Raw genomic sequence first — 22653 nt, 5'->3', positions numbered from 1 at the left:
GTGATGTACTCTTTAGGGAGTTCGGCCTCCGTCCATTCTACGACAAAGTCGGCCAAGACTTGCGACTTGATGGCTCACCGTGGCTTATAAGTTATGTCGAACGGGAGGAGCTCAATGGCCCATTTTGCAATCCGGCCCGTTGCGTCACGGTTGTTTATAATATCGTTAAGTGGTACTTCCGAGGCTACTATTATTGAACACTCTTGAAAGTAGTGTTGTAGCTTCCGGGATGCCATGAATACCGCGTACGCGATCTTTTAATAATGCGGGTACCGTGATTTGTAGGGAGTGAGGACAATGGACACATAATAGACCAGCTTTTGAAGGGGGAATTTGTGTCCGTCCGCTTCTCATTCGACGGCGAGTACTGCGCTTACAACCTGATGTGTTGCTGCAATGTATAATAGCATTGGTTCGCCAATGTTTGGTGCAGCCAGGACTGGGTTTGTTGCCAATATGGCTTTTATTTCGTTGAGTCCGGCCGTGGCTGCATCCGTCCATTTGAAGTGTTCAGTGCGCCGAAGGAGGCGGTAAAGGGGTAGGGCCTTTTCTCCCAAGCGGGAGATAAAGCGGCTTAGAGCCGCCACGCATCCGGTTAACTTTTGTATTTGTTTGAGGTCCTTTGGGATATCCAGTTGCGGCAGAGCTTGGATCTTGGCTGGATTTGCTTCAATTCCTCTATCGGATACTATGAAGCCCAAGAGCTTTCCGGCTGGAACACCAAAAACGCATTTTTCCGGGTTGAGCTTGATGTCATATGTTCGGAGGTTATCAAATGTGAGCCTCAAGTCATCTAGTAGAGATTCGACATGTCTTGTTTTGACAACCACATCATCTACATATGCCTCCACTATTTTGCTGATTTGGCTTGCCAGACATGTCTGAATCATGCGCTGATATGTTGCGCCGGCGTTTTTGAGCCCGAAGGGCATCGTGTTGAAGCAGAATGGGCCGTATGGTGTGATAAATGCCGTTGCGGCTTGGTCTGGTTCTACCATCTTGATTTGATGGTAGCCGGAATATGCATCGAGGAAACACAACGAATCGTGTCCTGCGGTAGCGTCGATAATTTGATCGATGCGGGGGAGGGGGAAGGGATCCTTTGGGCAAGCCTTGTTAAGGTCTTTAAAATCAACACACAGGCGCCAGGATTTGTCCTTCTTTGGTACCATCACCAAGTTTGCTAGCCAGTCCGGATGTTTTATATCTCTGATGAATCCGGCCTCCAATAGCTTTGCTAGCTCCTCTCCCATGCCATGTCTCTTAGGTTCGGAAAAACGCCGAAGAGCCTGTTTGACAGGTTTGAATCCTGTTTGGATATTTAAGCTGTGCTCGGCCAGACTGCATGGGATTCCTGGCATGTCTGAAGGGTGCTAGGCGAAAATGTCCCAATTCTCTCGTAGGAACTCTCGCAGGGCGGTGTCTACATCAGGGTTTAACTGTGCCTCGATGGAAGCTGTTTTATTGGGGTCCGTAGGATGGACTTGGAATTTGACTATTTCGTCCGCCGGTTTAAAGGAGGTGGACTTGGATCTTTTGTCGAGTACCACATCGTCCCTATTCACCATAGAGCGCAGCGCAGTCAGTTCCTCAGCCGCTAGGGCTTCGGATAGTGCCTCGAGGGCCAGTGCGGCTGTCTTGTTTTCGGTGCGGAGTGCTATGTCCGGATCACTAGCGAGAGTGATGATCCCATTAGGCCCGGGCATCTTGAGCTTCATGTACCCGTAATGGGTATTGCTTGGAAGATTGTAAACGCTTCCCGCCCTAGCAGAGCGTGATAACCGCTGCTGAACGGAGCCACATGGAACGTGATCTCTTCGGACCTGTAATTGTTCGGTGTGCCGAACGCCACATCTAGTGTGATTTTTCCTGTACAGTGCGCTTCCCGACTGGGGATTATTCCTCTAAAGGTTGTGCTGCTTCGCTCAATGCGGTTCCAGTCTATTTCCTTTTTTTGAAGGGTTTCCTCATAAATGAGGTTCAATCCGCTGCCGCCGTCCATGAGTACCCTGGTAAGACGAGAGTCGTCCACTATTGGACTGAGGACCAATGCGGCTGGTGCTCGGGCTATTCGGAATTTAGGTTCATCACTAGCATTAAAGGTAATAGCCGTGTCACTCCATGGGTTTATTGTTGCTACTTGGTAGACTTCGGCAAGGCTGCGGAGTGTCCTTTTTCGCATATTATTTGATGCGAAAGTCTCGAAGACTGTTAATACCGTATTGGTGTCTCTGGGGTGGCTTTCTGTGGCCTCCGGAATTAGGAGATTTTCGCCAATTTTGGCCACCTGGCGGAGTATCCAACATGCTCTAAGGCTGTGAGTTGGTGTGGCGTCCTCTGTATTGTGAATTTTACAGGGTCCATTAAGCCATCCTTCTAGTACGGTTCCATGCTTTGTAGAGGGTTTTTGCTTTTTAGTGCTTGACCCGGGTGTCTGGTGATGATGCACCCTTTTATTTCGGACTGGGTTTGTATTCAGGGCCAGATTGTCCCAAAATTTTATTTCGGTTTTCCAGGCGCTTTCCATCGCACAGTACTTTCATACAATGGACGCCAAGTCAGCGAAGCGTGTAATATCATGACGACTTATGGCGTTGAGTATTCCCTTGTTCGTGCAATTATTGCAGAAGATTGAGATTGCGTGTTCCTCGCGGCAGTCCCTTAGCCTGTTCTTAACCAGGAGGAATCTGGCCCAGTAATGATGTACTGTTTCATCGGGCTCTTGCCTGATTTTGGATAGATTGCATATGTTGGGGTGGGTGGGTGGAATTAAATCCGAAGCCTCACCCCCTCTGAGGCTCAGAGGCCGAGGAATTTCTGAACTCAAAAATTTGGATTCCTGGATGTTGTCAACGAATCCAGCCCGTCGCCTGACTCTAAGTTTAGGTCTTGAGTGATATCCTCCCCTCCGCGGGTATCCGGCTTGGAGGGATCGTGAATCCGGACGTAGCGAGTCTTAGATGAAGGGTCGCCGCACTGTCCCTCTACCACGGCAATGTGATGGGTGACTTTGGGAGAGTTAGTCTCTCTCAGATCGGGTTTAGACCCAATCTGGTCGTAATACGTGGCGACTCCCAGGGCGGCGAAGCGATCCAAGAGCTCGTTTATGGAGGAGAGCTCCATTGGATCTAACTGCTCAGCGAGTTCCGAGCTGACATGAAGATTGTTTTCGATGGCTCGAGAGGTCATCGTCGGCACAGAAGCCGAACAGGCGGTCATAAGAAAACCACCTAGCCGGAGGGTTTGGCCGACAGCCAAAGCTCCCTTAGCAACGGTGCCATCTTTAAAGACGGGGCTAGGCATCCTTCCTGGTGGTGACGACACAGAGGAACTCTCAATAAAAGCATCAATGTCGGTGTCAAAACTGGCGGATCTCGGGTAGGGGGTGCCGAACTGTGCGTCCAGGCCGGATGGTAACAGGAGGCAAGGGACACAAAGTTTTACCCAGGTTCGGGCCCTCTCGATGGAGGTAAAACACTACGTCCTGCTTGATTAATATTGATGATATGGGTAGTACAAGAGTAGATCTACCATGAGATCGGGGAGGCTAAACCCTAGAAGCTAGCATATGGTATGATTGTTGATGTCTATGTTGTCCTACGGACTAAAACCCTCCGGTTTATATAGACACCGGATAGGGTTAGGGTTACACAAAGTCGGTTACAATGGTAGGAGATCTTCATATCCGTATCGCCAAGCTTGCCTTCCACGCCAAGGAAAGTCCCTTCCGGACACGGGACGGAGTCTTCAATCTTGTATCTTCACAGTCCAGGAGTCCGGTCAAAGGATATAGTCCGGCTGTTCGGACACCCCCTAATCCAGGACTCCCTCAGGCGTGATGACGGTGATGATGTTCTACCGACGCAGGGCTTCGCCTAAGCACCGCTACGATATGACCGAGGTGGAATATGGTGGAAGGGGGCACCGCACACGGCTAAGGAACGATCACGAGGATCAACTTGTGTGTCATGGGGTGTCCCCTTGCCTCAGTATATAAAGGAGGGAGAGGGGGAGGTGCGGCCGGCCCTATGGGTGCGCCTGGAGGAGTCCTACTCCAACCGGGAGTAGGACTCCCCCCTCTTGCCTTGTTGGAAAAGGAAGGAGGAAGGGAGAAAGAGGAAAGGGGGGCGCCCCCCCCCCCTTCCTTGTCCTATTAGGACTAGGGGGAGGGGCACGTGGCCAGCCCTGGCCGGCCCTCCTCTTATCCCTTATGGCCCATGTAGGCCCAATAACCCCCGGGGGGGTCCGGTAACCCCCCGGTACTCCGGTAAAATCCCGATTTCACCCGGAACGTTTCTGATATCTAAATATAGGCTTCCAATATGTCAATCTTTATGTCTCGACCATTTCGAGACTCCTCGTCATGTCCGTGATCACATCCGGGACTCCGAACAACCTTCGGTACATCAAAACACAAAAACCCTAATTATGATCATCACCGAACTTTAAGCGTGCGGACCCTACGTGTTCGAGAACTATGTAGACAAGACTGAGACATGTCTCCGGTCAATAACCAATAGCGGAACCTGGATGCTCATATTGGCTCCTACATATTCTACAAAGATCTTTATCGGTCAGACCGCATAACAACATACGTTGTTCCCTTTGTCATCGGTATGTTACTTGCCCGAGATTCGATCGTCGGTATCTCAATACCTAGTTCAATCTCGTTACTGGCAAGTCTCTTTACTCGTTCCGTAATACATCACCCCGCAACTAACTTATTAGTTGCAATGCTTGCAAGGCTTGAGTGATGTGCATTACCGAGAGGGCCCAGAGATACCTCTCCAACAATCGGATTGACAAATCCTAATCTCGAAATATGCCAACCCAACAAGTACCATCGGATGCACCTGTAGGGCACCTTTATAATCACCTAGTTACGTTGTGACGTTTGGTAGCACACAAAGTGTTCCTCTGGTATTCGGGAGTTGCATAATCTCATAGTCATAGGAACATGTATAAGTTATGAAGAAAGCAATAGCAACAAACTAAACGACCAAGTGCTAAGCTAACGGAATGGGTCAAGTCAATCACATCATTCTCCTAATGATGTGATCCCATTAATCAAATGACAACTCTTTGTCTATGGCTAGGAAACATAACCATCTTTGATCAACGAGCTAGTCAAGTAGAGGCATACTAGTGACGCTCTGTTTGTCTATGTATTCACACATGTATTATGTTTCCGGTTAATACAATTCTAGCATGAATAATAAACATTTATCATGAAATAAGGAAATAAATAATAACTTTATTATTGCCTCTAGGGCATATTTCCTTCAGTGACATAGGGCAAGTGTCGAGTTAAAGTTCAATAAATTCATCGAGAGCAAGGTAAGAAGGTGTAATAAGAAGCTTCAAGCGGGTAGGCAATCATTCATTGCCTGAAACGCGGAGGGGGTGAGAGGGGTTCAGGGCAATGGGATTAAGTATTGCGTCTGGTACTAGAATAGATCACTAGGAAGGTGGCCCGTGAATTACATACGAAGTCAAACGTGAGGAATAACTTTGACAACAGGGTGTATAGGAGAGTCAGGTTTCGATCCTGTGGAACTGTGGGTTATGGGCCCACCATGTGGGTTAAAAGTAGGAAGGGGGATGACGTCTTGCATGATCATGTAAGGAAGGCATGTCAGAGGATAGACTATCGATTATGTCAGCAACAACCAATGGTACCAAGGGCGAGGGACGAAGAGAACCATTTTCCTGCTCGTTGAACGAGGCGGACAATAGGCAAAGTTCTCGTCCATCGGTGGTTACCGGAATGCTATCAACAAAAGCAACATGGTATTACTGACACGGTTGCACACCAAGGTGTTTACATAAGCAGAAGAATATTACTGCTTAGATCATATAGATCGCCAGAAAGGTTAAACCAAACAATGGAGAGAAAAATATGATTATCATATTAAACAGGACAATGGAAAGGAAAATGCGTTTAAACCCATATTTCAAGGGTATATCCTTCCCAAGGACAAGCAGAGCACGATATCCATGACATGATATAATGTAGAAAACTCTTTACGTAGGGGAGAGAAATTCCATGACATTACCCATACAACGGTGTTTGGATAATTGAGCGAGAAACATTTAGCATTGGACTTCAAATGTTCTTGTTGAAAAGCGGATTACCACAGACATGCCTCGGGATAGCATTAACATGGTCTGCAAGCAAAGGTCAGACTTTGGATACACAAGGGATCCATCAGGAACAACTCATAGAATAAGTCTTACAATTTACTTATGGAAGAATGGATAACCTTGCTAACAAGGAAACTATAACAATAGGGCCTCCGGCCAGGTGTCTAGGCATGACATCACCTTACCGGGTCATATAAAGACCAATGTTATAACTCTTGGAAATATGTTCCAACCATCATATCTGACCGAGATTCAGATATGACTGGTGTCAGGATAACTCAGACTCAAGATGCCTGAGAAGAAAGGTGCAATACAAATTGACGAGATGACATTATAAGATTCTCGGGAATTGAACTATGGAAGCAAGTTCCGAAACAAGAGTTCATCATTAAACCAATGATAGTATGAGGAGGTGGCTGATGAACTCAACGACAATTCATTGAGATTTCCAAAAGATGGATTTCCACAATTATGTGAACAAGGAGATAGCATTTGTCGTGTCAAATGATATAATGAGGTATGCTCGAGGAAAACATACACAATTAAACATTAGTTGAAAGGTGCACCCGAAATATGGGCTTAGCTAGCATGATCAATGTTAGAATGGCGATTCAATAACCAAAAGACTTAGAATGAAGCTACTGACCATTCACTTCAAACAATAGGGTTGCTAAAAATTTTGAATTCACACATCATAGTTCAACTGTTGGTATTCCGGTTAGAAACAACATAGGGACCAAGAAAGAATGGTGATGGCGAGAAGTATCACTTTACCAAGAATTCTTAAGAGGTGGAGCAATCTCATGACATTCCTGACAAAAAAATTGGTAATACTCCACGATACAGAAGAACTAAGGCTTGATAGCAAGGAACTCAAGTTATAACACCAAACACGAACAAGTTTGTGTTGGTGGGAAGGCAATAAAATGGTCGATGATAATACAAATCATCAAGGGCAAGGATGGTATTTCTCATCCTGAATTCAATTGACATCCTAGAAGATCTGAGAATGTTGATGATCATCACGACACAATTGTCGAGAGATTTCATGAAGTTGTAACCGACCGGTGATGACATCAAGTCACATGAATGATGAAGCGAAAAGTTATTGGAACCAAGGGTACGACACAAAATCGAAATCAAGCTTGTTGTTCAAGGCGAAATGATATGACGAGGAAAGCCGACGTAAGCTTAGCTCATCATCGAAAATTGTGCTTTGGAAAGAAGGACCAAGTAGCACAATTAAAAAGTTGCAAGATAATGATGTAGCCAATAAGGCCAGGAATGACTTGAAGGACTAAACTCATAAGCAACGAAAATTACTTAAGAATTATCATACCGGAATGCGGAATTGGTTCACATATCGGTGTTCTTGAGCGACTAGCAACTCAGAACCCATGAAAAATTGGAATCGGTGAGAAATAATAGCTGATGAAGAACTCATAAGATGCAACACAGTTCTTAGATATTCTCGAGATACCAGAGGGTAATACTCGACAGTAGATCAAAGTAGAGGTTGGACTGGTGTATTGATTAGCAAAAGACAAGTGCTTTAACTTGTCCGAGAAATGGTATTAAGGAGAAAATATGGTCGGAACCATGAGTGCAAAAGACCAAACATAGATATAGGACAAACTTATAACAAGGGGATCATTATCATTTACAAGAAGCTTCGATGATAAGTTCCACATCGGGTCCATGGGCATGAACACAGGGGCTCAAGGTTGACTCCCACTTCTTCAATGCATAACCTTTCATTTTACTTCCTGCTTTTGATGAGGCTGTAGTGTAGAAATTTTATATGGCGAAACAACAGAAGAGTATGACTCGCGAAAACCTTCGGGTTCATACGGTTTGGGGGAAGGCATAGATTCAACCCATCGAGGCATCTTAGGAGCATATACCACAATTTCAGGAATAAATATCACAAGCTCAATAGTAGAGCATGCTGGAGAAAGCAGAGGATACAATTTACCAAAGGCATTATGTATCCGAGGAAAGGCTCACAATCTTATAGAATATGAAGGACGCTGTCAGATAAAATCCAACAAAGGATCTGGTGGTCCACAAGGGATCTGATGTGAGTATCGGTACTCAACCAGAGGAAGAAGGAATGCAGGGAGATTAGTTTATAGAAACAACTGACTAACTCAAAGTTCAAATGCAAAGGAATTATCAATTCCAAGACAAGAGATCAGAAGAAATGCTCTGATTAGGGATGGATAAGTTGAATAGCCTTAGGGGTACAATCGATGGCAAAATTTAATTGGTCGAGATCCAGCTCATGTTTAAAATGGCGTCTGAGCCAGAAGGACAAAAGGAAGGATCTAATTAAGGAATGCGAGCATTCACAACATATTGATTCAACAGACTCAAACTGATAATGACTAAGGATGCCAATAAGATTACTGTACTTATGAGGTTAATCATAATGCAAGCAAGCAAGAATTTCAAGAGCAATAGGCTGTTGGGGATTTTTGGAGATCGAATGGTATTTCGAAGACTTTTGTGAAATACATGTATCCACTGGGGATGAGCGGGTACTTGATAAGTGCGATAAATTATTCGTAGGGGTATTCAGGTTGCAAAGAACTGCAAGGGCAGTGGGCACAAAGTATTTTCGGAACAATAGAGAGAATTTCGAGGTATCTTGTAATAACAAAATTAATTGGGAATAAAAGTAAGGATGAAAGGTGTAGGTATTTATCCATAGGGATATTTCGGTGGTAGGGGATGGCAAAAGCAATGGGCACAAAGTCTCGAGAGAACATCATCGAGTATCCTCAGAATATTCTGGTGCAGCAGATGATCATCGTAATAAGGTGCTCTCCGGGTGAGAGTGATCACGAGATCCTGATGTTAGTTTTAGCAAAATTCATTAACCCGAATAGAGGAGAGATTAGAGTCCCAGAGTATAGATGAGGAATAAAAGATCCTAATACCACCCAATGGCAACGTGGGGCCATGGGCCGCACAGCCAAGTTAGTAAAAGTTTTTTTCAGTGACTAGACTCAACTTCGGCCAAGAAGTTTGGAAGGGGGATTCCTACAGGCAGTCGGCTCTGATACCAACTTGTGATGCCCCCGATTCAATCGTACACTAATCATACACGCAAACGTGTATGATCAAGATGAGGGACTCACGGGAAGATATCACAACACAACTCTACAAATAAAATAAGTCATACAAGCATCATATTACAAGCCAGGGGCCTCGAAGGCTCGAATACAAGAGCTCGGTCATAGACGAGTCAGCGGAAGCAACAATATCTGAGTCCAGACATAAGTTAAACAAGTTTGCCTTAAGAAGGCTAGCACAAACTGGGATACAGATCGAAAGAGGCGTAGGCCTCCTGCCTGGGGGGGTGATACGTCTCCAACATATCTATAATTTTTGATTGATCCATGCTATGTTATCTACTGCTTTGGGAAATATTAGGCTTTATTATCCACTTCTATATTATTTTTGGGACTAACCTATTAACCGGAGGCCCAGCCCAGAATTGTTGTTTTTTGCCTATTTCAGTGTTTCGAAGAAAAGGAATATCAAACAAACTCGAAATGGAACGAAATCAACTAGAGAAGTTATTTTTGGAAGGAAAGCTACCGGAAAAGCTTGGAGTGCACGTCAGGAAAGAAGGGAGGTGCCCACGAGGGTGGTGGGAGCACCCACCCCCCTAGGGCGCGCCCCCTGCCTCGTGCCCCCCCCTTCGGTCCACCGACGTGCTTCTTTCACCCATATATACCTACGTATCTTGAAACTTCCAGAACAGACAATAGATCGGGAGTTCCGCCGCCAGAAGCCTCTGTAGCCACCAAAAGCCAATCTAGACCCATTCCGGCACCCTGCCGGAGGGGGCAATCCTTCTTCAGCGGCCATCTTCATCATCCCGACGCTCTCCATGACGAGGAGGGAGTAGTTCTCCCTCGGGGCTGAGGGTATGTGCCAGTAGCTATGTGTTTGATCTCTCTCTCTCTCGTGTTCTTGAGATGATACGATCTTGATGTATCGCGAGCTTTGCTATTATAGTTGGATCCTATGATGTTTCTTCCCCCTCTACTCTCTTGTAATGAATTGAGTTTCCCCTTTGAAGTTACCTTATCGGATTGAGTCTTTAAAGATTTGAGAACACTTGATGTATGTCTTGCCGTGCGTATCTGTGGTGACAATGGGATACCACGTGATTCACTTGATGTATGTTTTGGTGATCAACTTGCGGGTTCCGCCCATGAACCTATGCATAGGGGTTGGCACACGTTTTCGTCGTGATTCTCCGGTAGAAACTTTGGGGCACTCTTTGAGGTTCTATGTGTTGGTTGAATAGATGAATCTGAGATTGTGTGATGCATATCGTATAATCATACCCACGGATACTTGAGGTGACATTGGAGTATCTAGGTGACATTAGGGTTTTGATTGATTTGTGTCTTAAGGTGTTATTCTAGTACGAACTCTAGGGCTGTTTGTGACACTTATAGAAATAGCCCATCGGATTGATTGGAAAGAATAACTTTGAGGTGGTTTCGTACCCTACCATAATCTCTTCGTTCGTTCTCTGCTATTAGTGACTTTGGAGTGACTCTTTGTTGCATGTCGAGGGATAGTTATGTGATCCAATTATGTTAGTATTGTTGAGGGAACTTACACTAGCGAAAGTATGAACCCTAGGCCTTGTTTCCTAGCATCGCAATACCGTTTACGCTCACTTTTATCATTAGTTACCTTGCTGTTTTTATAATTTCAGATTACAAATACCTTTATCTACTATCCATATACCACTTGTTTCACCATCTCTTCGCCAAACTAGTGCACCTATACAATTTACCATTGTATTGGGTGTGTTGGGGACACAAGAGACTCTTTGTTATTTGGTTGCATGGTTGCTTGAGAGAGACCATCTTCATCCTACGCCTCCTATGGATTGATAAACCTTAGGTCATCCACTTGAGGGAAATTTGCTACTGTCCTACAAACCTTTGCACTTGTAGGCCCAACAACATCTACAAGAAGAAGGTTGTGTAGTAGACATCAGGGGGGTCCTCCTAAACTACTCCTGGTCGTCGTCAGCGGGCTGCACATAGTAGTAGGCACCTCCAGAGTAGTAGTAGTCGTCATCGACAGTGGCGTCTGGCTCCTGGGCTCCAACATCTGGTCGCAGCAAACGGGTATAGGAAAGGGGGAAAAGGGGGAGAAAAGCAACCGTGAGTACTCATCCAAAGTACTCGCAAGCAAGGAGCTACACTACATATGTATGCATTGGTATCAAATGGATTAAGGATATCATATGTGGACTGAACTGCAGAATGCCAGAATAAGAGGGGGGATAACTAATCCTGTCGAAGACTACGCTTCTGGTAACCTCCATCTTGCAGCAGGAGAAGAGAGTAGATGGTAAGTTCACCAAGTAGCATCGCATAGCATAATCCTAACCGATGATCCTCCCCTCATCGCCTTGTGAGAGAGCGATCACCGGTTGTATCTGGCACTAGGAAGGGTGTGTTTTATTAAGTATCCGGTTCTAGATGTCATAAGGTCAAGGTACAACTCCAAGTCGTCCTGTTACCGAAGATCACGGCTATTCGAATAGATTAACTTCCCTGCAGGGGTGCACCACATTTCCCAACACGCTCGATCCCCTTTGTCCGGACACACTTTTCTGGGTCATGCCCGGCCTCAGAAGATCAACACGTCGCAACCCTACCTCGGCACAACAGAGAGGCCAGCACGCTGATCTAAATCCTATGGCGCAGGGGTCTGGGCCCATTGCCCATTTCACACCTGCACGTTGCGAACGCGCCCGGAAGCAGAACTAGCCCCCTTAATACAAGAGCAGGCTTACGGTCCAATCCGGTGCGCGCCGCTCAGTCGCTGACATCACGAAGGCTTCGGCTAATACCACGACGTCGAGTGCCCATGACTGTCCTCGCGTAGATGGTTAGTGCGTATAGGCCAGTGTCCAGACTCAGATCAAATACCAAGATCTCGTTAAACGTGTTATCTTGAAATAACCGTGAACGCCAACCAGGGCCAGGCCCACCTCTCTCCTAGGTGGTCTCAACCTGCCCTGTCGCTTCGTCACAAAGATCCACAAACAGGGCCGTCGGGAAAGTATGTCCTTCCAGCCCCCAATTCGTGAATCAACCGCGGGTACTCCTCGAGCCAACCCGACTTTAGTCATCACATGTATCATGTATAAAGTATATAGTATATACCCATGATCACCTCCCGAGTGATCACGGCCCGATAGTATAGCATGGCAGACGGACAAGAATGTAGGGCCACTGATGATAAACTAGCATCCTATACTAAGCATTAGGATTGCAGGTAAAGGTAACAATAGTAGTAGCAAGGACAGGCTATGCATCAGGATAGGATTAACGGAAAGCAGTAACATGCTACACTACTCTAATGCGGGAAATAGAGAGAAGATAGGCGATATCTGGTGATCAAAGGGGGGGCTTGCGTGGTTGCCCTGGCAAGACGGAGGGGTCGTCAACACCGTAGTCGTACTGGGTAGCAGTGGTGTCGGTCTCGGTGTCTAGCGAGAGAAGAGGGGGAAGAAATAATAAATATTAAGCAAACAGATGCATGATGATGCATGACATGACAAAGCGTGATGCTAGGTGTGCCCTAACGCGGTATGAAGTGGTACCGGTGAAGGGGGAAAACATCTGGGAAATTATCCCTGGTGTTTCGCGTTTTTGGAAAGATGAACCGGAGGGGGAAAGTTACGTGTTTGCTATGCCAGGGATGTGTGGCGGACAAACGGGCTGTGTGTCCAGATTTGTCTCGTCGTTCTAAGCAACTTTCATGTACAAGGTATTTTCATCCGAGTTACGGTTTAATTTATATTAATTTTCAAAGTTTTAAATGATTTTCCAATTTCCTGGATTTATAGTAAAAAAAATATTAAATAACAAAAGGCTAGGTACACCTAGAAGTGTACCCAGCCAGCATATGGCAGGTGGGGGCCAGTTGACTTGGTCAACTGCCCAATCAGCTTTGACTGGTCAAAGCGAACAGTAATAGTGGGCCGAACATGTCATTGGCTTAGCTAATTTTTTAATTTAAAGTTTCCATTTTAATTACCAACAGGGGACACATGTTAGTAGCACATCAGACTAACTAACTAATTAAATTAACCTAATGTAGACTTAAATGGGGCTGGCCCCACACACATACACACATAGCGCCCGCCTGTGGCCATGGCTGTGCCTGCGCACAGGAGGCGCCGGTGGCCAGGACAGGGAAGGCGCAGGCGGGATGGCGCCGACGGCGGCCAGCTGCGTCGTGGGGCAGGCGATGCATTCAGACGATGCAGGCGAAGGCGCAGGAGGGCGCGGCGGCGACCGGAGGCGAGGCCAGGGGCGGCCAGCGAAGGTGGTGGGGAAGGCAGCAGCAGAGCGGGAAGCGGGGTGAGTCCACGGCGGACAGGGTCATGCGTGAGTGCGTGTGGCGTCGTGGGCGCGCACGGGAGGGCGGCACGGCAAGGCGAGGCTGGCTGGACGAAGCTGTGGGGCGCGGCGGTCGGGCACCAGGCGTGCCAGGCAGGGCGCGACCACGCGCTCGTTCGGGAGGCCGTGTGCTGCAAGCAGGCAATGGCGACGCGGGGCGCACATGCCAAGGCAGAGGAGCGGGAAGGCGGGAGAGGGGAGCGTGCTCACGGGGCCCTGTAGAGGTGCTAAAGTGAGCTCGGGGAGGCGCCGGAGCTCGGGACGGCGGTGGTCGACGGCAGGGACGGCGACTGCGCAGTGAGGTGGCGGCATTCGGGGAGGCGCGACACCAGATCGGGACGAGGTAGTTGTTGGAAATATGCCCTAGAGGCAATAATAAAATGATTATTATTATATTTCCTTGTTCATGATAATTGTCTATTGTTCATGCTATAATTGTGTTATCCGGAAATCGTAATACATGTGTGAATACATAGACCACAATACGTCCCTAGTGAGCCTCTAGTTGACTAGCTCGTTGATCAAAATATAGTCATGGTTTCCTGAGTATGGACATTGGATGTCATTGATAACAGGATCACATCATTAGAAGAATGATGTGATGGACAAGAGCCAATCCTAAGCATAGCTTAAAGATTGTGTAGTTCATTTGCTAGAGCTTTTCCAAATGTCAAGTATCATTTCCTTAGACCATGAGATTATGCAACTCCCGAATACCGTAGGAGTGCTTTGGGTGTGCCAAACGTCACAACGTAACTGGGTGACTATAAAGGTGCACTGCAGGTATCTCCGAAAGTGTCTGTTGGGTTGGCACGAATCGAGACTGGGATTTGTCACTCCGTATGACGGAGAGGTATCTCTGGGCCCACTCGGTAATGCATCATCATAATGAGCTCAATGTGACCAAGTGGTTGATCATGGGATCATGCATTACGGTACGAGTAAAGTGACTTGCCGGTAACGAGATTGAATGAGGTATTGGGATATCGACGATCGAGTCTCGGGCAAGTAACGTACCGATTGACAAAGGGAATTGTATACGGGATTGATTGAATCCTCGACATTGTGGTTCATCGGATGAGATCATCGAGGAGCGTGTGGGAGCCAACATGGGTATCCAGATCCCGTTGTTGGTTATTGACCGGAGAGTCGTCTCGGTCATGTATGCGTGTCTCCCGAACCCGTAGGGTCTACACACTTAAGGTTCGGTGACGCTAGGGTTGTTGAGCTATTAGTATACGGTAACCCAAAAGTTGTTCGGAGTCCCGGATGAGACCCCGGACGTCACGAGGAGTTCCGGAATGGTCCGGAGGTGAAGATTTATATATATGAAGTCAAGTTTCGGCCATCGGGGAAAGTTTAGGGGGTAATCGGTATTGTACCGGGACCACCGGAAGGGTCCCGGGGGTCCACCGGGTGGGGCCACTATCCCGGAGGGCCCCATGGGCTGAAGTGGGAGGGGAACCAGCCCCTGGTGGGCTGGTGCGCCCCCCTTGGGCCTCCCCCTGCGCCTAGGGTTGGAAACCCTAGGGGTGGGGGGCGCCCCACTTGGCTTGAGGGGCACTCCACCCCCCTTGGCCGCCGCCCCCCTTGGAGATCCCATCTCCTAGGGCCAGCGCCCCCCTAGGGGTCCTATATATAGTGGGGGGAAGGGCGGGCAGCCGCACCCTAGCCCCTGGCGCTCCCTCTCCCTCCCGTGACACCTCTCCCTCTCGTTGTGCTTGGCGAAGCCCTGCCGAGATCGTCGTTGCTTCAACCACCACGTCGTCGTGCTGCTGGATCTCCATAAACCTCTCCTTCCCCCTTGCTGGATCAAGTTGGAGGAGATGTCTTCCCAACCGTACGTGTGTTGAACGCGGAGGTGTCGTCCGTTCGGCGCTAGGTCATCGGTGATTTGGATCACGACGAGTACGACTCCATCAACCTCGTTCTCTTGAACGCTCCCGCTCGCGATCTACAAGGGTATGTAGATGCACTCCCCTCTCCCTCGTTTTTAGATGACTCCATAGATTGATCTCGGTGATGCGTAGAAAATTTTAAAATTCTGCTACGTTCCCCAACAGTGGCATCATGAGCTAGGTCCATGCGTAGTTTCTATGCACGAGTAGAACACAAAGCAGTTGTGGGCGTCGATATTGTCAATTTACTTGCCGTTACTAGTCTTATCTTGATTCGGCGGCATCGTGGGATGAAGCGCCCCGGACCGACCTTACACGTACGCTTACGTGAGACTAGTTCCACCAACTGACATGCACTAGTTGCATAAGGTGGCTAGCGGGTGTCTGTCTCTCCCACTTTAGTCGGATCAGATTCGATGAAAAGGGTCCTTATGAAGGGTAAATAGAAATTGGCATATCACGTTGTGGTTTTGGCGTAGGTAAGAAACATTCTTTCTAGAAACCTATAGCAGCCACGTAAAAACTTGCAACAACAATTAGAGGATGTCTAACTTGTTTTTGCAGCATGTGCCATGTGATGTGATATGGCCAAAAGGATGTGATGAATGATATATGTGATGTATGAGATTGATCATGTTCTTGTGAATAGGAATCATGACTTGCATGTCGATGAGTATGACAACCGGCAGGAGCCATAGGAGTTGTCTTAATTTATTTATGACCTCTGTGTCAACATAAACGTCATGTAATTACTTTACTTTATTGCTAAAGCGTTAGCCATAGTAGTAGAAGTAATAGATGACGAGACAACTTCAAGAAGACACGATGGTGGAGATCATGATGATGGAGATCATGGTGTCATGCCGGTGACAACGATGATCATGGAGCCCCGAATATGGAGATCAAAAGGAGCAAATGATATTGGCCATATCATGTCACTATTTGATTGCATGTGATGTTTATCATGTTTTACATCTTATTTGCTTAGAACGACGGTAGCTTAAATAAGATAATCCCTCGTAATAATTTCAAGAAAGTGTGCCCCCTAACCGTGCACCATTGTGAAGGTTCGTTGTTTAGAAGCACCACGTGATGATCGGGTGTGATAGATTCTAACGTTCGAATACAATGGGTGTAAGCCAAATTTACACATGCAATACACTTAGGTTGACTTGACGAGCCTAGCATGTACAGACATGGCCTCGGAATACAGAAGACCAAAAGGTCGAGCATGAGTCGTATAGAAGATACGATCAACATGAAGATGTTCACCGATGTTGACTAGTCCGTCTCACGTGATGATCGGACACGGCCTAGTTGACTCGGATCATGTTTCACTTAGATGACTAGAGGGATGTCTATCTGAGTGGGAGTTTATTGAATAATTTGATTAGATGAACTTAATTATCATGAACTTAGTCTAAAATATTTACAATATGTCTTGTAGATCAAATGGCCCACGTTGTCCTCAACTTCAACGCGTTCCTAGAGAAAACCAAGCTGAAAGATGATGGCGGCAACTATACGGACTGGGTCCGGAACCTGAGGATCATCCTCATAGCTGCCAAGAAATATCATGTCCTAGAAGCACCGCTAGGTGGCGCACCCATCCCAGAGAACCAAGACGTTATGAATGCTTGGCACTCACGTGCTGATGATTACTCCCTCGTTCAGTGCGGCATGCTTTACAGCTTAGAACCGGGGCTCCAAAAGCGTTTTGAGCAACACGGAGCATATGAGATGTTCGAAGAGCTGAAAATGGTTTTCCAAGCTCATGCCCGGGTCGAGAGATATGAAGCCTTCGACAAGTTCTTCAGTTGTAAGATGGAGGAAAATAGTTCTGTCAGTGAGCACATACTCAAAATGTCTGGGTTGCATAACCGCTTGACTCAGCTGGGAGTTAATCTCCCGGATGACGCGGTCATTGACAGAATCCTTCAGTCGCTTCCACCGAGCTACAAGAGCTTTGTGATGAACTTCAATATGCAGGGGATGGAAAAGACCATTCCTGAGGTATATTCAATGCTGAAATTAGCGGAGGTGGAAATCAAAAAGGAACATCAAGTGTTGATGGTGAATAAAACCACTAAGTTCAAGAAAGGCAAGGGTAAAAAGAACTTCAAGAAGGATGGCAAGGGAGTTGCCGTGCCCGGTAAGCAAGCTGCCGGGAAGAAGTCAAAGAATGGACCCACGCCTGAGACTGAGTGTTTTTATTGCAAGGGAAGTGGTCACTGGAAGCGGAACTGCCCGAAATACTTAGCGGACAAGAAGGCCGGCAACACTAAAGGTATATGTGATATACATGTAATTGATGTGTACCTTACCAGTACTCGTAGTAGCTCCTGGGTATTTGATACCGGTGCGGTTGCTCACATTTGTAACTCAAAGCAGGAGCTGTGGAATAAGCGGAGACTGGCGAAGGACGAGGTGACGATGCGCGTCAGGAATGGTTCCAAGGTCGATGTGATCGCCGTCGGCACGCTGCCTCTACATTTACCTACGGGATTAGTTTTAAACCTCAATAATTGTTATTTAGTACCAGCTTTGAGCATGAACATTGTATCAGGATCTCGTTTAATTCGAGATGGCTACTCATTTAAATCCGAGAATAATGGTTGTTCTATTTATATGAGAGATATGTTTTATGGTCATGCCCCGCTGGTGAATGGTTTATTCTTAATGAATCTCGAGCGTAATGCTACACATATTCATAGTGTGAATACCAAAAGATGTAAGGTTGATAATGATAGTCCCACATACTTGTGGCACTGCCGCCTTGGTCACATAGGTGTCAAACGCATGAAGAAGCTCCATGCGGATGGACTTTTGGAGTCTCTTCATTACGAATCATTTGACACATGCGAACCATGCCTCATGGGTAAAATGACCAAGACTCCGTTCTCATGAACAATGGAGCGAGCAACCAACTTATTGGAAATCATACATACTGATGTGTGTGGTCCAATGAGCGTTGAGGCTCACTGTGGCTATCGTTATGTTCTCACCCTCACTAATGACTTGAGTAGATATAGGTATGTCTACTTAATGAAACACAAGTCTGAGACCTTTGAAAAGTTCAAGGAATTTCAAAGTGAAGTTGAGAATCAACGTGATAGGAAAATCAAGTTCTTGCGATCAGATCATGGGGGAGAATACTTGAGTCACGAATTTGGCACGCACTTAAGGAAATGTGGAATAGTTTCACAACTCACGCCGCCTGGAACACCTCAGCGTAATGGTGTGTCCGAACGTCGTAATCGCAGTCTATTGGATATGGTGCGATCTATGATGTCTCTTACCGATCTACCGCTGTCATTTTGGGGCTATGCTTTAGAGACTGCCGCATTCACTTTAAATAGGGCTCCGTCGAAATCCGTTGAGACGACACCGTATGAATTATGGTTTGGGAAGAAACCTAAGCTGTCGTTTCTAAAAGTTTGGGGATGCGATGATTATGTCAAGAAACTTCAACCTGAAAAGCTCGAACCCAAATTGGAAAAATGCGTCTTCATAGGATACCCTAAAGAAACTATTGGGTATACCTTCTACCTCAAATCCGAAGGCAAGATCTTTGTTGCCAAGAATGGATACTTTCTAGAGAAAGAGTTTCTCTCGAAATAAATAAGTGGGAGGAAAGTAGAACTTGATGAAGTATTACCTCTTGAACTGGAAAGTGGTGCAACTCAAGAAAATGTTCCTGAGGTGCCTGCACCGACTAGAGAGGAAGTTAATGATGATGATCATGAAACTTCATATCAAGTTGCTACTGAACTTTGTAGGTCCACAAGGACACGTTCCGCACCAGAGTGGTACAGCAACCCTGTCTTGGAAATCATGTTGTTAGACAACAGTGAACCTTCGAACTATGAAGAAGCGATGGCGGGCCTAGATTCCGACAAATGGCTGGAAGCCATGAAATCCGAGATAGGATCCATGTATGAAAACGAAGTATGGACTTTGACTGACTTGCCCGATGATCGGCGAGCCATAGAAAATAAATGGATCTATAAGAAGAAGACAGACGCGGATGGTAATGTGACCATCTATAAAGCTCGACTTGTCGCTAAGGGTTATCGACAAGTTCAAGGGGTTGACTATGATGAGACTTTCTCACCCGTAGCGAAGCTGAAGTCCGTCCGAATCATGTTAGCAATTGCCGCATTCTATGATTATGAGATATGGCAAATGGACGTCAAAACGGCATTCCTTAATGGTTTCCTGAAGGAAGAATTGTATATGATGCAGCCGGAAGGTTTTGTCGATCCTAAGAATGCTAACAAGGTGTGCAAGCTCCAACGCTCGATCTATGGGCTGGTGCAAGCATCTCAGAGTTGGAACATTGGTTTTGATGAGATGATCAAAGTGTTTGGGTTTACGCAGACTTATGGAGAAGCCTGCATTTACAAGAAAGTGAGTGGGAGCTCTGTAGCATTTCTCATATTGTATGTGGATGACATACTGTTGATGGGAAATGATATAGAATTCTTGGAAAGCATAAAGGCCTACTTGAACAAGTGTTTTCCAACGAAGGATCTTGGAGAATCTGCTTACATATTAGGCATCAAGATCTATAGAGATAGATCGAGACACCTCATTGGTCTTTCGTAGAGTACGTACCTTGACAAGATATTGAAGAAGTTCAATATGGATCAGTCAAAGAAGGGGTTCTTGCCTGTATTGCAAGGTACGAGATGGAGCACGGCTCAATGCCCGACCACGGCAAAAGATAGAGAAAAGATGAGTGTCATCCCCTATGCCTCGGCCATAGGGTCTATCATGTATGCTATGCTGTGTACCAGACCTCATGTAAACCTTGCCGTAAGTTTGTAGGAAGGTACCAAAGTAATCCGGGCATGGAACACTGGACAACGGTCAAGAATATCCTGAAGTACCTAAAGAGGACTAAGGATATGTTTCTCGTTTATGGAGGTGACGAAGAGCTCGTCGTAAAGGGTTACATCGATGCTAGCTTCGACACAGATCTGGATGACTCTAAGTCACAAACCGGATACGTGTATATTTTGAATGGTGGGGCAGTAAGCTGGTGCAGTTGCAACCAAAGCGTTGTGGCGGGATCTACATGTGAAGCGGGGTACATGGCAGCCTCGGAGGCAGCACAAGAAGCAATCTGGGTGAAGGAGTTCATTACCGACCTAGGAGTCATTCCCAATGCGTCGGGCCCGATGACTCTCTTCTGTGACAACACTGGAGCTATTGCCCTTGCCAAGGAGCCCAGGTTTCACAGGAAGACCAGGCATATCAAGCATCGCTTCAACTCCATTCGTGAAAGTGTTCAAAATGGAGACATAGATATTTGTAAAGTACATACGGACCTGAATGTGGTAGATCCGTTGACTAGACCTCTCCCTAGAGCAAAACATGATCAACACCAGAACTGTATGGGTGTTCGATTCATCACGATGTAACTAGATTATTGACTCTAGTGCAAGTGGGAGACTGTTGGAAATATGCCCTAGAGGCAATAATAAAATGATTATTATTATATTTCCTTGTTCATGATAATTGTCTATTGTTCATGCTATAATTGTGTTATCCGGAAATCGTAATACATGTGTGAATACATAGACCACAACACGTCCCTAGTGAGCCTCTAGTTGACTAGCTCGTTGATCAAAAGATAGTCATGGTTTCCTGACTATGGACATTGGATGTCATTGATAACGGGATCACATCATTAGGAGAATGATGTGATGGACAAGACCCAATCCTAAGCATAGCTTAAATATTGTGTAGTTCGTTTGCTAGAGCTTTTCCAAATGTCAAGTATCATTTCCTTAGACCATGAGATTGTGCAACTCCCGGATACCGTAGGAGTGCTTTGGGTGTGCCAAACGTCACAACGTAACTGGGTGACTATAAAGGTGCACTACGGGTATCTCAGAAAGTGTCTGTTGGGTTGGCACGAATCGAGACTGGGATTTGTCACTCCGTATGACAGAGAGGTATCTCTGGGCCCACTCGGTAATGCATCATCATAATGAGCTCAATGTGACCAAGTGGTTGATCACGGGATCATGCATTACGGTATGAGTAAAGTGACTTGCCGGTAACGAGATTGAACGAGGTATTGGGATACCGACGATCGAGTCTCGGGCAAGTAACGTACCGATTGACAAAGGGAACTGTATACGGGATTGATTGAATCCTCGACATCGTGGTTCATCCGATGAGATCATCGAGGACCATGTGGGAGCCAACATGGGTATCTAGATCCCGTTGTTGGTTATTGACTGGAGAGTCGTCTCGGTCATGTCTGCGTGTCTCCCGAACCCGTAGGGTCTACACACTTAAGTTCGGTGATGCTAGGGTTATTGAGATATTAGTATACGGTAACCCGAAAGTTGTTCGGAGTCCCGGATGAGATCCCGGACATCACGAGGAGTTCCGGAATGGTCCGGAGGTGAAGATTTATATATAGGAAGTCAAGTTTAGGCCATCGGGGAAAGTTTCGGGGGTAATCGGTATTGTACCGGGACCACCGGAAGGGTCCCGGGGGTCCACTGGGTGGGGCCACTATCCCGGAGGGCCCCATGGGCTGAAGTGGGAGGGGAACCACCCCCTGGTGGGCTGGTGCGCCCCCCTTGGGCCTCCCCCTGCGCCTAGGGTTGGAAACCCTAGGGGTGGGGGCGCCCCACTTGGCTTGGGGGGCACTCCACCCCCCTTGGCCGCCGCCCCCCTTGGAGATCCCATCTCCTAGGGTCGGCGCCCCCTAGGGGTCCTATATCTAGTGGGGGGAAGGGAGGGCAGCCGCACCCTAGCCCCTGGCGCTCCCTCTCCCTCCCGTGACACCTCTCCCTCTCGTTGTGCTTGGCGAAGCCCTGCCGAGATCATCGTTGCTTCCACCACCACGCCGTCGTGCTGCTGGATCTCCATCAACCTCTCCTCCCCCCTTGCTGGATCAAGTTGGAGGAGACGTATTCCCAACCGTGTGTTGAACGCGGAGGTGTCGTCCGTTCGGCGCTAGGTCATCGGTGATTTGGATCACGACGAGTACGACTCCATCAACCCCGTTCTCTTGAACGCTCCCGCTCGCGATCTACAAGGGTATGTAGATGCACTTCCCTCTCCCTCATTGCTAGATGACTCCATAGATTGATCTTGGTGATGCGTAGAAAATTTTAAAATTCTGCTACGTT

Source organism: Triticum dicoccoides, chromosome 2A (assembly GCF_002162155.2).
Source record: "Triticum dicoccoides isolate Atlit2015 ecotype Zavitan chromosome 2A, WEW_v2.0, whole genome shotgun sequence".
In the NCBI taxonomy this organism is placed as follows: domain Eukaryota; kingdom Viridiplantae; phylum Streptophyta; class Magnoliopsida; order Poales; family Poaceae; genus Triticum; species Triticum dicoccoides.
This window is presented reverse-complemented; position numbering follows the sequence as displayed.